Here is a 16328-nt window from a genome sequence, read left to right on the forward strand (position 1 = left end):
AATCTTTACCGTGTGCACCTCGTGATAGACAGAGTCTAGAGCATTGGTTCTCAACCTTCCCCACGGGTTTCATATCAGACATCCTGCATAGCAGATATTTCCATTGTGATTCATAGCAGTGGCAAAATTAGAGTTATGGCGTAGCAATGAAATAATTTTGCGATTGGGGATCAGCGCAGCTGGAAGAACTGTATTAAGAATATACATTATAATATAATATAATGTCACAGCATAGGAAGGTTGAGAATCACTACTTTAGATGGAATTCGGGAGCCTAGTGAAAGCACCCCAAGGGACCTTCCATCTTGAAGCATCTGTCTGGAGTCCTCTACTGATAAACGTTAGTGTTACTAGCTGCCAAAGGAAGGCTCTGGTCACATTGAACAGGGGCGCATCTGAAGCTGAGAGGCGGGAAGTCGCTACTCCCACAACATGCTGTGCTTATGGACCCCTCATTTCAGTTATCCATTAGACGGGAGAGAACTGTCACAAAACAGAGTGTCTTGTAAATGGCGACCTTCCCATGAGTCTGTAGGCCAATGGAGTTGAGCTGTGAGTAATGTGATGTCACTCCGAGGACTGAGTTTAGTCACTCAACTGGGCTAGTTCAGAGATTGTTTGCATGCGTGGTGTCTTCAAGATGGCTGGAAGGCTGGGTTGTGTAGTGATGTACTCCCCCACATCCAGTCTCCACCTCTCTACCCTCCCCTCCTTCTCTACCCTGTCTCCCTTCCTTCACCACTTTGGCTTACTCTCCATGAAATATGGTACTTATTTACCTCTATGTACGTTTTCATCTGGGTTGTCTACACAACCTCTTCCGTACAGACTTCTTAAATCATGGCTTACACTTTCCAAAAGCCCCAAAGCAGATGTTTGCAGGCTTTCTCCAAGGCCTACCCCAAGAATCAGCACGTCACTCCTGCTGAACGCTAATGGCTGACGTGAGCCCCAGGTGAAGGCCAGATTTAGTGTGTTAGGGAACTACAAAGCAGGCACACACCCAGGGAGGCCAGCTAGGTTGGCCTGTCTATGAATGTCAAGCTTAGCCATCTGTTTCCTATAAAATGGAATCAATATTGCCTGACTCACAATCATCACCATTTTAAAATAATAACCACCTAGCAGCAACATTTTTATAGAGATTAAAAAGGACATGAGGAACGCCCCTTCCCCCTCCCTCCCCACCCTTTTGGCTCTCGGGAGTTATTGAAAACTTCCTTTCATGTGCATCTATTCATGCCTTGGCCACTAGGTGGCACACTGGTTAAACATTATCTTCATTCACCTCCAGGGATTGCTGCCGGAAAATGCCAAGTTTACATCTTGAAGGAAACATCAGTTCCTTTCACTTTCAAATAATAATTTTGCTAGACTGAATGTGTCTAGCAAATTCTCTTCTAATAATTTATGTGGCTCTATAGGAAATGAGTTAGATATAACGAATTTCCCATCAGTGCAGATGTGTAAGTAGAAGCTGGCCAATCATTTGGCACAAGAAAATTGCTAATAGAAATATTTTAACTCTACCTCCATATCTATTTTCTGTAAATAGTGGAATTACCTTTTTTCAGACTACACATGTCCACTATCTTCATCTGCTTTTGTGCTGACGTCACGGAGCTGAGTGGCTGGCCCAGAACCCGCTGAGGTTCTCCCACTTTATCTACAGAACCCAAAGCACGAACTCTCCAGCTCTTTACAGAGACAATTTGCAGGCCTCTGGGCTAACGTGCAAACTTAGAACCAACTCTTGCTAACTGCCCTATTAAGGCCCCTTATTTGGTTTGGTCTAGGATCCAACCCAGTTGCTTAACTTCTGTTGTCTGAGAAGTTGATCTTCCTTTCCCTTATAACTTTGAGACCATTACGTGAGTCAAGTCAACAAACTTCTGGATTATAGAAGCAGCATGCACGGTGCTGGCCATTGCTGTTGCTCCTGTCCTGGTTTTACTTTTCATTTAAATATATGCATATCTTTCAAGAAGCAATACATAAGATCATTACAAAGTTTAGATACTACGAATGCAAAAGAGAAAGCTGTGAAACGTACATTGAATTCCCAATTCCTGCAGAGGTAACTGCTCAATATGTTGCAAGCAGCTCCACGGGGCTGCAAAGTTGCGTGGGCTTTGCAGACTGTTACAATACAATGACACGCAATTACGAAGATATTTTTGTGTTTGTGTATAGAATAGATTCCCCAGAGCTAAACGTCAGAGGATGTACCTTTAGTTTTTGAAAACTGTCATTTGCATTCTCCTCAGTTTATTCCCCTTGCTCTCTCAGTAGTAACAAACAAGACAGCTATTTTATGCAAATGTGATAAGGGGGGGATGCGCGCATGTGTGCGTGTGTGTGTGTGCGCGTGCGCGCGCGTGTGGGGTGTTTGCGCGAGTGTGCACGTGCACGTGCGTGTGTGTGTGTGTGCGCATGTGGGGTGTGTGTGTGTGTGTGTGCGTGCGTGCGTGCGTGTGTGTGTTTTCTCAGGGACTATATGAAGTGCTTGATTACTGTGGTATATTGTGTTGGGTTTGAGATTCAAACAGCAGAGGTGCATATTTAATATACCAAAGTGGACCTGGCCTCCAGGTTCACCCAGCATCCCTCAATCCCTACTTAGCAACCAACACCCTCTACCCTGAACTTCCCAGCCCAGGGGCTGGCTTTGCCTCCCCAAGAGGCTCTTTCATATATAATACAGACATTTTAGTCCCCATCTTCGCTGCTGCTGCTTCTTCGTCTTCTTCGTCGTCGTCTTCTTCTTCTTCTTCTTCTTCTTCTTCTTCTTCTTCTTCTTCTTCTTCTTCTTCTTCTTCTTCTTCTTTTCTTCTCCTTCTTCTTCTTTTCTTTTCTTCTTCTTCTTTTCTTCTTTTCTTCTTCTCTTCCTCCTCCTCCTCCTCTTCCTTTCCTTCTACTCCTCCTTCTTCCCCCCTCTCAATCTCTCTCCTCCCTCACCTCCACCACTCCACTCTCCTCCTCTCTTCACCTTGTCCTCCTCCCCTCTGTCTCCTCATGGATACCTCCCTGGCCTTGCTCCTTGGGACTAGTGAGCAGAGAGTAGTTTCCCAATAAACCTGTCTTTCTATAAACTTTAATCTGGCTTGAATTGGTTCATGTCACCAACAGAGAAGTAATTTATCATATTGAAAGGCCACATGTAAGATTATTATTTTATGGGCTTGAAGAACTGTAATTTAACTTCAGTGGTACCTATTATTAGCAAAGATGAACAGCATTTGTTATAAAGAGTCTACCTCATTTCTTCTGTGGATGCACTGTTCCTATCTTTTGACTGATTAAAAAAATAATTGAACATTTTCTGATATTTATAGATTTGACAAATTGAGAAAATTACTCCATGACAGAAGCTGTACATTTTTTCCCAAGTGACAAGAAATTGTTCATAATTTCTGTGTTTTTGTTGAGACAGGATCACATTCTGTAGTTTAGGCTAACCTGGAACTCTGTAGCCCAGGATGGCCCCAAACTTTTGGTGACTCTCCTTCTGCCTCAGCCTTCTGAGTGATAGGATGAATTTATGAGCCATCATGCCCAACCACTTACAATTTTTTAAAAATTGCTTGAATTTTGACATAATGTTAATATATTTTATGGACATTTCCAAATTAGCATAAAACTCTTAGATGATTATTCTTTTGCCTTTGTTTTCCTCTTTCAGGGGAGGGGGGTTCACAACTTGGTGTGTATTTTGCCTAACCAATCACACTACACTTACACCCTGGGTGGTAAAAAAAAAATCTGTGTACGTGTCTTTGTGTCTGTGTGTCTCTGTATGTGTATTGTATCTGGAATTAAACCTAGAACCTTGTACACGGTAGGCAACCATTTTACTATTGTGTCACACCCTGCTATAAAATATTTTATTTTATTTTATCAAGACAGGGTCTTTTTAAGATCGGTTGGAATCTTGTGGCCTTCTCACCCCTGCCTCTCAAAGTGCTGGGACGACAGAGTATGCTTTCATGCCCAGCATCAGAAAGCATCTTGACTAACATTTTCCTCCTAAAATATGTTGGCATTTTGCTATAATAACAATTAGAATGTCCTATGCCAGAATCTCCAAGAGAGGCTTAAGGGGACTGAGCACGTTTGAAGCAGACGTATCCCACTTGAGGAGCACTGCACAGTGGCTGCAGAATCAGCTGACTGGGAAGACCTTTCTTTGTGGTAATTAGAAGGCACGGCTGCCCATCTCCCAGTTGTCAGCATCCCGTGAATTACAGTCAACCATCTTGAAGCCTGTGGCTGTGCCATATTCCACTTCTAACCCTAAAGGAGCCTGGCCTCCAAACCAAGCCAGCAACAGGTTGGGAATCGGGTTCTGTGACAGAGTCATCTAACTTTCCTTTAATGGTTGTACAAGTAGAGTGTCTTTGATGGGTGTAGTGCATTTGGTACCTAGAAACTCTGCTAGCTACAGCAGGAGACCAGCCAGACATGAGTGGTGTCCCACTTTTGTCCCAGATTGGCACGGTAGGGAAAGACGATGTCATGCCATGGAATGGATCTTCTGTGAAACGAGTTATGATCATGAGGTACATTGCCGTGGAGGAGGCCAGTGAAGGACCCAGCCAGTTAATTCTATCTTGTTTTCAAATTCCATCTTATGTCCTCAGTTTGAACTTAGTAACTGGAAAAACCACAGCTTGTTCCAGGAACTGACACCCCCAAATAACAGCCACTCCACCCTTGATAAGGGGAAATGTCTAGTGTCATATCCGGGGCAAATGACTCACGTTATAGCAAAGTGCATGATGCTAGCTAAAATTTTATGCAAACTTTGCTTTCTGAAATGTCAACCAGTGATGCAACTGCCAAGTTGAAAAGCCCATTACCCAGCTTAAACTGTAAATAAAGCAAGACAGATACCAGCTCAGCCCCAGAGATCCGAGCTCAAGCTTGAATAAAGACTCTTTGCTTTTGCGTATGAGTTGGACTCCTAATGGTCTTTGGCAGTCTGTGGGGATCCCGTGGTCTGGGCATAAAACCTAGCAGTCATGCCCTTGGGTGAGGCTAACCTTCTGAGCCCAAGTGTCTTCAGAAACATAGATGCTTCATCCTATAGAGGTCCTGAGATCTCCTGGGATTTGAAGATCCTCCACTTTTGGTATTTAGTTACACACTGAAGGGCCTCCAGTGGTACACACAGCCTTGGATTCTAATATTATGCTAACAGTATCTAAGTGTCTAAATACTTCATGGATTATAACTGGCTGGGTCCTTCACTGGCCTCTTCCACAGCAATGTCTTGCCTTGGCAATCATGCCTTGGCATGCTCACAGAAGATCCATTCCATGGCCTGGCTTTGTCCTTTTCTACAGTGCCAAATGGGCCCTGTCTTAGTCAGGGTTTCTCTTCCTGAAGAAACATCATGACCAAGAAGCAAGTTGGGGAGGAAAGGGTTTATTCAGCTTACATTTCTACATGGTTCATCATCAAGGAAAGTTGGGACTAGAATTCAGCAGTCAGGACACAGGAGCTGATGCAGAAGTGGTGGAGGAATGCTGCTTATTGGCTTGCTTCCCCTGGCTTGTTCAGCCTACTTTCTTATAGAACCTAAGACTACCAGTCCAGGGATGGCACCGCCCACAATGGGCCCTCCCACCCTTGATCGCTAATTGAGAAAATGCCTTAGAGCTGGATCTCATGGAGGTATTTCTTCAAGGGAGGCCCCTTTCTCTGTGATAACTCCATTGTGTCAAGTTGACACACAGAACCAGCCAGGACAGGGCCAAATGTCCTCTTCTCATTCATGTCTTGCTGGTTGTGAAAATTTCTCCAGTCTTACAAGTAGTCTTTGATTCATGGAGTCATCCTCAAAAGAGTGATTGCTTCTATAAAGGGAACTGGTCATTTTATCAGCTGAATTTGCCCTCACTGTTCACTTATTCTGTAAGTGGCCTCTAATGACCTTTGTATCTCTTCCCTCTCCCAGGCTTCTATCATGAGCAACTGAAGGAAGCAGGAGACCCTTCCTGCTTAATCAAAGCTGTTATGAGATCCTGAAGAAATAGGTTTGGGTGGTAGTTAGTTACCTTGTAGGTACAAAGGGCTTAGGAAACAGAGAGAGGCGGGGGGGAGGGGACTAGTTCGATTTAATATCCTTTAACATGGGATTTAGCTCTTTTTCACTTCCTGATGACACCTTTGATATTCCAACCATATATTTTATATCTTTCCTTTCTAATCTTGCTACACTTGTCCAAAATGCTCTTTATGAGACTTAACCAGAGAATAAAGTTTCTGCTGGGTTTTTTGAGACTTCCTTTGTCTATGCAATTAATATAAATCTCTTTACCTTAACCTCAGGTAGACTCTTCACACAAGGGCAAAATGCAGCCACATTCTTCACCAAAATACCACAAAACAGACTCTATGCCACACACTGAAATTCTCTTCTGAAACCTCTTGGACCGGGTCTGCACAATTCAAACTACTCACAGCAACAAAGTCTTCCATATTCCTACTATTGTAGCTCATTAAGCCCATTACAGCATTCCACTGCTTTCCAAATCCAAAGTCCCCAAATCCACATTCTTCCCAGCAAAAGCATGGTCAGGTCTATCACAGCAATACCCCAGTCCTTGGTACCAACTTCTGTCTCAGGGTTTTACTGCTGTGAAGAGACACCATGACCAAGGCAACTCTTATAAAGGACAACATTTAATTGGGGCTGGCTTACAGGTTCACAGGTTCAGTCCATCATCATCAAGATGGGAGCATGGCAGCATCCAGGCAGGCCTGGTGCAGGAGGAGCTGAGAGTTCTACATCTTCATCTGAAGGCTGCTGGTGGAGGACTCACTTCCAGGCAACTAGGGTGAGGGTCTCAAGCCCACACCCACAGTGACACGCCTACTCCAACAGGGCCACACTTCCTAATAGTGCCACTCTCTGGGCCAAGCATGTACAAACCGTCACATTCATTGTGTGGTTTCTATTCATTTATTTGAAAAAGAAATGGACCTTCAAAAGACAATGTGTGCCCTCTAAAGTATTCAGACATAGTGGGGGGAGCTCGAGGAAATTGAGGTGTTTAGTCTTGGCTCTTGAGTTTGTGATTGTCAGAAACATTACAAAACTAGCTCATGCTAATGTCAGATATCGAAGTAGCTCAGAACATGTTGAAGCAATGAGAGTCTTTGTGGCCCAGCAAGTATGATGAGAATTAACAGTCATCACCCCTGGATTCTGAAATCTCAGCTCCCAGGGGAAGGAGGGAGCCCTGTTTATAGATAGGGGCTTTCTCCTTTATGACCAGGGTATTCTTGTCATCTGCTGATGGGAATGTCTGCAAAGTTTGCTAATAAGCTTTCTGCCTAGTGACAAGCAGAATGATCTTTTCTGCATGCAAAACATGCCATTTGGGGCTGGGGATTTAGCTCAGTGGTAGAGCGCTTACCTAGGAAGCGCAAGGCCCTGGGTTCGGTCCCCAGCTCCGAAAAAAAGAACCAAAAAAAAAAAAAACCATGCCATTTCTGGACTCAGAGCGCCCTGTACTCTTCATGAGTAAGTCACATGTGATTCTTTCCACTTTCAAAATGTCTGTTCCCACCACACCTATTCTGTGACTTGACTGAGCTATTTTTTTTTGATAATACTTTTGTCCCTGTCCAGACCTATAGTATCAAATTCTTTCATGACAAGGGCCTGGGACTCTTCATCTTGGAATGAATGTATCTGTTGTCTCTTAGGAGGACTGACATTTATCCCATCCTAAGGCTACTTCCCTCACAGGTCAGGTTTAAAATGACTGGCCAGGGCTCAGGCTGAACACTCTGTTTGGATTTATGCCTCTGAGAGTCCTCACATAAAATAAATAAATTCCAGGGTGGGGATGTGGCTTAGTCAGCAGAGTGTTGCCCCGGCAAACCAAAAGACTGGATGCCAAAACCCAGAGCCTACTTAGAGAAGCCAGTTGCAGTGGCGCATGCCTTTAACCCCAGTAGTGTGTGCCTATAACCCCAGTGGTGATGCCAGTAACCCCAACGGTACATGCCTGTAACCCCAGTGGTGCTTGCCTGTTACCCCAGTGGTGCTTGCCTATAACCATAGGCTGCAGAGGCTGCAATGGGGTGCGCTTATAAACCAGTTGTGCATACTTATAACCCAGTAATGCATGCTTGCCAGTAGTCCCAGGGGCTGCAGTGGTGTGTGGCTGTAACCCCGGTGGTGCATGCCTGTAATCCCAGGGCCAGAGGAGCAGAGGCAGGTTTATCCTTAGGGCTTGCTGGAAAGGCAGCCTCGTCTCACGGCGAACTCCAGGTCAGTGAGAAGGTCTGTGTGGAAAACTGATGAGCAGCATTAGAGAGTGTCCTCTGGCCTCCACATGTATACACACGTATGTGGGCCCACACAAACATGCACCCACACATTTGAAAACGTGTGAATAAAACACTTTTTACTCTTTTATCAGTTTCAGAGCACACTTCCTCCGTGAAACATTTACCATCATCCTTTGCTCTCTGCAATCCCTCCAACTACGCACTCAGCCACACACTCCTTCTCCCTTTCAACATCTTGAGCTGCCTCTCTGCCAGGAACTTCACTTCATGGACTTTCCCACACTTGCCCCTTTGTCCTGCCACTCCAATATGTGGGCTCCTCTAAAAGGTAAGTGTCCTTTTAGGCTTTAGGCTAACCTGCCCCTGGTACCTAAAGGATACTTGATGGGGTGGTTCCTAGGTAAATACTGTTTAAAATCCACCAGCCTTATGATTAGTAAACTCGATATGACTTGAATACAACATAATTTGGTATTCTTTGCACATATAAATTGGTACATTGAAGTTTTTCATGTTGATATGTGTAGTGGTATTTGGTCTGCATGCTTATGTGTGCATCACCTGGGTTCCTGGAACTTACAGAGGCCAGAAGAGAGTGTTGGATCCCCTAAAACTGGAGTTACAGATGGTTGTGAGCTGGGAATCGAACCTGGGCCCTCTGGAAAAGCAGCCCATTCTCTTAACTACTGAGTCATCTCTCCAGCCCCATAAATTTGTATCTTAAAAATATTTTTAAGTATGACATCCCTCAAGACATGAGAAGCAGAAGAGTTCATATATGCTTCAGGGTAAGCAATAGTTTCTTTTGAATTCAATCATGTCACATGACATGGCCTGTAGTTTCATGAATGACATTAATGAAAAACCTATGGGTGTTTATACTTTTTACTTAATGAGAACAGGATAGGGAACATGGATACTTACATGCCTTTCTATGGATTATTTTTACCATGTAAGCCAGTGGTTCTCAACCTTCCTGATGCTGTAACTCTAATACAATTCCTCGTGCTATGGTGACATCCCCCACCATAAAATTATCCCATTGCTACTCCGAGACTGTAACTTTGCTACTGTTATGAGTCATAATATAATATAATAATATTTGTGTGTTCCAATCATCTTAGGTGTCCTCTGTGAAAGGGTTATTCTACCCTCTCTCCAAGGGGTCAAGACTTACAGGTTGAGAAACACTGCTATAGGAAAAAAAATCATCTACAAGTGATTGGTGTATTTGTCTTGGAGGAGGACATAAGATGTCTGTCACTGTAAAGCATCCAGCCAAGCCCAGAGGTTATTTTATTTAGCGCTCTGACTCAGTGCCATGGGATTTTACTGGGTGCCTAACCTGACACTTCATTCTGCTCATGAAGCTGCTGGTGGGGTCGTGGTTATACAAATCAGTGCAAAACACTCAAGTTGCCAGGTGCAATTCACCGCACAGTGCTTGAGTTGGGATAAGTACTTGCCCTCATTTTCCTGAACCCCGTACTCTAGAACAGCAAACCCCTTCCCCCCGTCCCTCTAAACAGACTATGTACTTCCATAAAGGTTTTCAGAGCTTCCCATGAACAAGTTCCTCCCTAGCTCAAGTGTGGCTAGAAACAGCTCCTGCCGGATGTCCCAAACCAAACAAAAGAGCGACAGCAACAAAGACAAAAGCAAAAACAGCAAACACCTTATTTCAAAACTGAAATAAGGAATAAAACTTTTCCTTCGGTTGGTCATGAAAGGCTATGACTTAATTTGACAGAGGTCAATTTGGAGTCTGTTCAAGACTTTCGGGAAAGGGCTCTTTTTTGCAGAGAGCAGCAAGTGCTTGTGGTCATGAAGGTGTACAGAGCCTCTTCAGCCGTGAACAGCAGTCATCCCAGGACCCGGCTTTCTCCTGTGTCTGGTTTCAGACCCCACCACTTTGTTTCTCTTCCTATCCACAAGCCATGCTGTCTTTGTCTCAGGACAGCCTGACAGAATCTAGGCCAAAGGAGCTGTCCTGTGTATTCTGCCCAGTTCCATCTTTTGAAAACCCATTTTTTGCTCTGAGGGTAAAGCATTTCTTTTCTGAGTGACAATGGATGTATTTTCCCAGCAAAGCTGTCATCATAAAGAATGCTTTGAACTGCCTGTCCTTAGTCCCATTCTAACCAGACTCAGCTATTACAGAAGCACAAAACTATCAAAAGATGTACTAAATTAATATATGTTTACAACGACAGTGCATCCTAGGGATGTGGCTGGACAAAGAAGTGATGCCTGACCAAGGGAATGCATGACCAAGGAAATGTCTCTTTATTAATGCGAAAACAGAGAATGTTTCCCCTTTAGCCATTTTTCATGAAAAATTTTATACAATAGACTTTGATCATATCCTTTCCCCTCTCCCAATGTCCCTGATCCTCCCCACCTCCATTCCCCCCGACTTCTTGCTCTTTCTCTCAAAAGGAAAAAAAAATGATTAAAAAAATGCCAAACCAAAACAAAAAGACAACAACAACCAAGTAGAGTTCATTCGTTGTCGGCCAACTTCTGCTGGCCTTGGGCCTGCCCTGGAGTATGTTTGACATAACTGACAGGACAAAGGATGACCTAAACCCCATTTGTCTCCATTTGAGGACCAGGCCTGATACAGAAAAGAGGGTCATAAGTACCAAATCCAGGAGCAGACCATAAAATCCAGGAAAAAGGTTTTAAAATCCCCTCCCGAAGAACAGCCTGGGAATAACCACCAAAATAGGGAAATGTCTTCTCTCAGGAAGGGCCATCTGCACCGGGCAGTTCTATCCCATCCTATGAGTAAACATCATTGGCGTAGGAACGCAGACCACTGACCGCTGTGACTCCCTAGCACCCATCAGTGAGGTTTTAGATTACCCAATCCTTCTAGAGAGTTCCCCAGCTCCCTCTATGGTCTGTGCGCCTTTGTCTGGGGTCCCCATTTCAAAAACTGGTTGAACCCCCCCACATGCTGGTTGTTCTGCAAAACACTCTTTGCTTTGCATACTATCTGAGTCTTCTGTCAGTGGTTTTCAGACCTTTACAGTAACCATTGACGAAGAAAACTGATTTTCCCTTTGCCAGAAAGTATCAATTACAAATAGCTTCTTGACCAGGTGGGACCTCCTGTCTGCTTCCCCTTCTCTGTGCTAAGATTTTTTTTTTCTGGTTTAAGCATGTGCAGGTCTTGTGCAAGCTGTCAACATCTCTATGAGTTCATGTGTGTCAGTCCCATTATGTCTGATAGACACTATTTCCCTGGCATCATCCACTACCACAGGCTTTTATTGTCTTTCTAATTCCTCTGTGGGGTGACCCACAAATATTGTATTTTCTGGCTGTGAAAAAGTGTGTCCTTGTGTTTTCGGTTGTTTTTTGGGAGTGGCCTTTTGGGATTTGTAAAGTCACCCCCTCACTGGCCTTTAAAAGAAAGGCAAGCTGTTCCGGGAAAGTAACCTTCCCAGCCAACTGGTTGAGTAATAATGTAGTTTTTTTTTCCGTATAAAGAGCTAGCAGCTGGGGTTGGACAGGAAGTTTCAGCATAAAGTCCAGGCAGGCAGAGAGATGGAGAGAGACACAAGCAGATGGTGAGAGAGGCAGAAGCGAAACAAGAAGCTAGGAAACAGGCAGTGAGAACCACTCTGAGAGACGGAATGGCGAGGAAGTCTGGTTAGGTTAGACACCAGCTGAGAAACTGCCCAAGCAAAACCAACAGCTTTAAGCTATGTAGATTCCTCTGTGTCTTAATTAAACCTCAAGAGGTAACCCAAAAGTCTGGCATAGATCCCTGAGCATTGAGAGGAGGGAGAGGTTTCACTATGGCATCCCATTTAGGATTGAGCAATCCAAAGGTTTCCTTTTTTTGTACATTGTGTATTTGTGGGTTTCTGTTTTAATTATCATCTACCATGAAGAAGCTTCTCTGAAGAGGGTTGAGAAATACTCCGGTCTATGACTATTGCCATAGATCACTAGAACATGATTAGAATATTATTATGTTCCTGTCCCTGAATAGTGGTGGTGAGATTTCCTATCTAATCTCAGGTTCCTTGACACTTTCATAGTGTCTGGTATGGATCGCGTATCCTGGAGTGGACCTGAAATCCAATCAAAAAGTGGTTGGTTGTTCCCATTCTGTGTGCCACAATTACATCACTATATCTTGCAGGCAAGTTTCTGTTGTAGGCCCAGAGTTTGTAGCCCCTTGAAGAATAAACTGATAACTATCTTCCTCCTCCAGTAGCATGCAGAGTACTTTCTGGCATCGTGCATGCTAGTCAATAGGTGTGCAGCTTTTAGCTGGGAACCATCTTGATTTCTCCATGTTTCATGGCATATGCAAATGGTCCTTCAGTAATAGGACCGTCAGGGTATAGAGAGTAGCCAGTAGCTTTGGCAACAGCCTGTGATGTTTGAGTGGGGAGTGTCTATGGGGGCACTTTGGCCAAGGATTTAACAAGATGGAACCCATTCCTGGTACCGAGTGTTTTATTTTATGGTATAACGTGTCCAATTGTACAGTTGGAACATTCCCTTTCTCCCATCATATGGTGAATCCTATGCATGTATGTATATATGTATGTATGTATTTATGTATGCACATATGGTAACATACCTATAAAGAGAATTTGAATATATATACACTTTATGTAAATATATATACTTTAGTAAGTATATATGTATGTGTTTTAGGATTAAATTTGTATTTTTAGAATTTATATATAGTATATGTATGTATACATAGCTAATATGCATGTGTATGAAAACATTTATGGAAGTAAGTTGTCAAAAGGTCTTTGGTGTTAGTTGTCCACATATTTCCTCCTTTACCCTCCCACCCCCCTCTATTTACCACTTCCATTCTTTGAAAGATTTAAACAAAAACCTCCTTTTGTTGGTAATGAAAATTTACTGTTCTGTTCCACTGAGTAATGACTTCATGGATCCCTGAAGTGCCTGTCACTCTCCTGGATTTCATGTCTAAATCTCACTTTATTGAATCATTAATTCAGCGCTGTAAAAAACTGTATCTGTTAATTGCCATAACAGAACGCAGTGCCCTCAAATTGGACATTATTATTATTGCTTATTATATTATTATCGATGATTCACATTCATGGAGTTTCTCTTCTGGATATGTTTACCTCAAGTACTCTGTAAAAGGAAAAAGTCAGCGTTGGGTGTGGTTGTTTATAGTGTAATCTCAGTATCTGGTATCGGTAAGAGGATCAGGTCCTTCTCACGTACCCAGTGAGGTTAAGGTCAGCCGAGGCCACGTGAAACAGTTTCAACCCTCCACACCCCTCCCAGAAGAAGAACAAAGTGTGTAAGGCCTCCCTCCATGCCGGGTAGGGTCTCTACCACTGTGATGAAACACCATGACAAAGCAGTCTGGAGAGCAAAGGTTTCTTTCACCTCACAGCTTGAAGAGCATCCCGGGGGAAGTCAGAGCAGGGACTTACCTACCTGCAGGAACTGAAGCAGGGGGCATGAGGAATGCGGCTTACTGACTTTGTTCCTCCTGGCTTGCTCAACCTGCTTTCTTATGTAACTCATAATCACATGCCCATGGGTGGCACCACCCATAGGAAGCTGGATCCTCCCATATTCATTGTCAATTAAAAAAAAAAACCTGAATGAACAAATGCCAGCACAGCTTGCCCACAAGCCAGGCTGGTAGGGGCACTTTCTTTCCATTGAGCTTCCCTCTTTCCAAACGACTCTACGTTGTGTCAAGCTGACATAAAACTAGCCAGCCCCAAAACCCAGTTCAGTGTGCATGAGACAGGCAAGACAAAACAGACAGCCGTACAATAAGTCAAATAAAGGAACTTTATTATGGTGGGCACTAGGAGACAATATGACCAGAGGTTTTGCAGAAATAGGGGTCCCCCAAAGTTCAAGAGAGCTGCCTAGGTAGGGTAGGCAAGAGTCTTACAGCATTTGACATGTGCTTCAGCTGAAGGTCCTGGGGCTTTCTACCCAAGGGATGGGATCCTTGGGCCACCTGCATCTCAGAAACCCAGACAGTTCCTCAGTTCTCAGATATGGCCCTCCCAACACAAACCCACATCTGTTCTGAGATATGGACTTGTTCTGAGAGCTGCTCAGGCACTGGGGATAGGGGTAAATTTATAGACCAAATCTACAACTGGCTTTAGGCTTCATGTTGTAAGTTAGAAACATGAACAGATAATACTATTAAGAAATCACATGTGGGATGTTTTATATCTAAAAGACCCTTAATATCTTGATGAATTTTGAGTGGTTAATTTGGATTAATATTTAAAAATAAACTGATACATATTTAAGTGGTCTAATTAATCTCCAGTGTGCATTCCATTTTTCCGGTCCTATCTCCTGAATTATGAGCCCCCAGGTGACTGGATGCTGTCTTACGGCTGCCTATGCAGCACATCACTTAATCCTCACGACCTGAGGATGGACACTGTTATCCCTAAACATAACAGGGACTTTTTCTTAAAACAAAAGCAAAAGACCAAACGCTGGGGACATGGAGACTGAGGACACTTCGCCTACCTCTGCCCCCTCCCCTGCTGTGGGAGGCCAAGCTAAGACTCAGACCCTAGCACAGTGCTGATGGTGACACAAGGGCCTTGGATCTGACACCTCATACAGGTACCCTAGAAACTACCAAGTTTCTAGAAACCACTTAGTAAAGCACAAATATAGAGTAAAATTTAAAGAACAAAATGGAATCTAATAGTAGTAAAAATAGACCAGGGCATCACAGATAAAGTGCTATTTTATAAAATTGGGCTTTAAGTTTTCGTGCCCATTTACAGTATGAACTTCTTCTTATCTTGTATAAGTAATAGTTTTATCTGACATTTCTTACATGCAGACAGTGTACTTTGGCCATCCTCACTTCTTCAAATTGCCCTGCCTTCCTTTCTCTCCCCTTGTCTATCCCTCCTTTACTCCAGAAGTCTCCCTTCTTCCTCCGTGCCATTTTGTCTTTTGTCTTAATTCCACAGATGAGGCATGGAACTGCTGTCTCTCTGAGTCTAGTTTTCCTTGCCATGATGATCTCAGGTTCTACTCATGCTCCCTTCAAGCCACACGGTTCTCATCTCTTCTGTCTTTCTTTAGTTTCTCCTGGTGTTTTAAGACAGGATCTCACTGTATGTCCCTGGCTGATCTAGAACTTGCTATGATCCACCTCCCTCTGCCTCCCAAGTGCTAGGATTAAAGGGACACACAGCCACGCTAGCATGACTTTCTTCTTGTGACTAAATTATACATATACACACAGGCGCTACATATTTTTACCTTGGCTATTGTAAATAGTGCTATAGTAAATCGGGTATGTGGGCGACTCTTTTATATGCTGACATGGAGCGCTTTGAGTACGCATCCTGGAGTGGAATGGCTGGACCACAGGGTAGTTACATTTTTAGTTTTTTAAATACCTCCACACTGGTTCCCATAAGTGGCTGTATTAGTTTAACATCAATCCAACCACCTATTACTGTACCTTTCCTTCTCTAGCATTGTTCTGGTTTTCCTGAGGACAGCATTCTGACCAGGGAGACAGGTGCCATCGATGCAATTTCGATTTGCATCTCCCCAGTGGCTGAAGAAGCTGCAAACTGTGAATCTTGTATGTACTGACAGTTTGTATTTCTTCCTTTGAAAAAGTGTGCACTCAGTTTGTTTGCCCACTTCTTGCTTGGATTACTTCTTTCTTCTGTCATTCATTTCTCTGGGCATCTGTATATCTTGATCACTACCCCTCTATCACAGGAATACTGGGTAAGACATTCTCCTATCTGCAGGCTGTTGCTTCCCTTGATGTGCATACGACGTGAAATTCTGTAAATCCCATTTGACAGTCCTTGCTACTGTTTCCTGAGCTACAAAAGTCCTCCTCAGAAAGCCTATGCCTCTGTATTGACAGATTTGCCTTACTTTTTTCTCTAGTGGTCTCAGGCTTTGGGTTCTTAAAGTCTTTGAGCCACCGGATTGATTTTCATGGCGGGTAACCTGTAGGGATCTAGTTTTGTTCT

General features: G+C 43.6%; 1 long non-coding RNA gene across 1 annotated transcript in view; it reads left to right on the plus strand.

Annotated features, from left to right (window-relative positions):
- The first annotated feature begins 6175 nt into the window (after nucleotides 1-6175).
- Nucleotides 6176-16328, plus strand: part of LOC120100000 (uncharacterized) — an 87299-nt gene continuing 77146 nt past the window's right edge. Inside the window, exon 1 of the long non-coding RNA XR_010061210.1 lies at nucleotides 6176-8635. This is a non-coding gene — a long non-coding RNA (uncharacterized LOC120100000). The remainder of the gene's footprint in view (nucleotides 8636-16328) is intronic.

The sequence above is a fragment of the Rattus norvegicus genome, chromosome 1 (assembly GCF_036323735.1).
Source record: "Rattus norvegicus strain BN/NHsdMcwi chromosome 1, GRCr8, whole genome shotgun sequence".
Classification (NCBI taxonomy): Eukaryota; Metazoa; Chordata; class Mammalia; order Rodentia; family Muridae; genus Rattus; species Rattus norvegicus.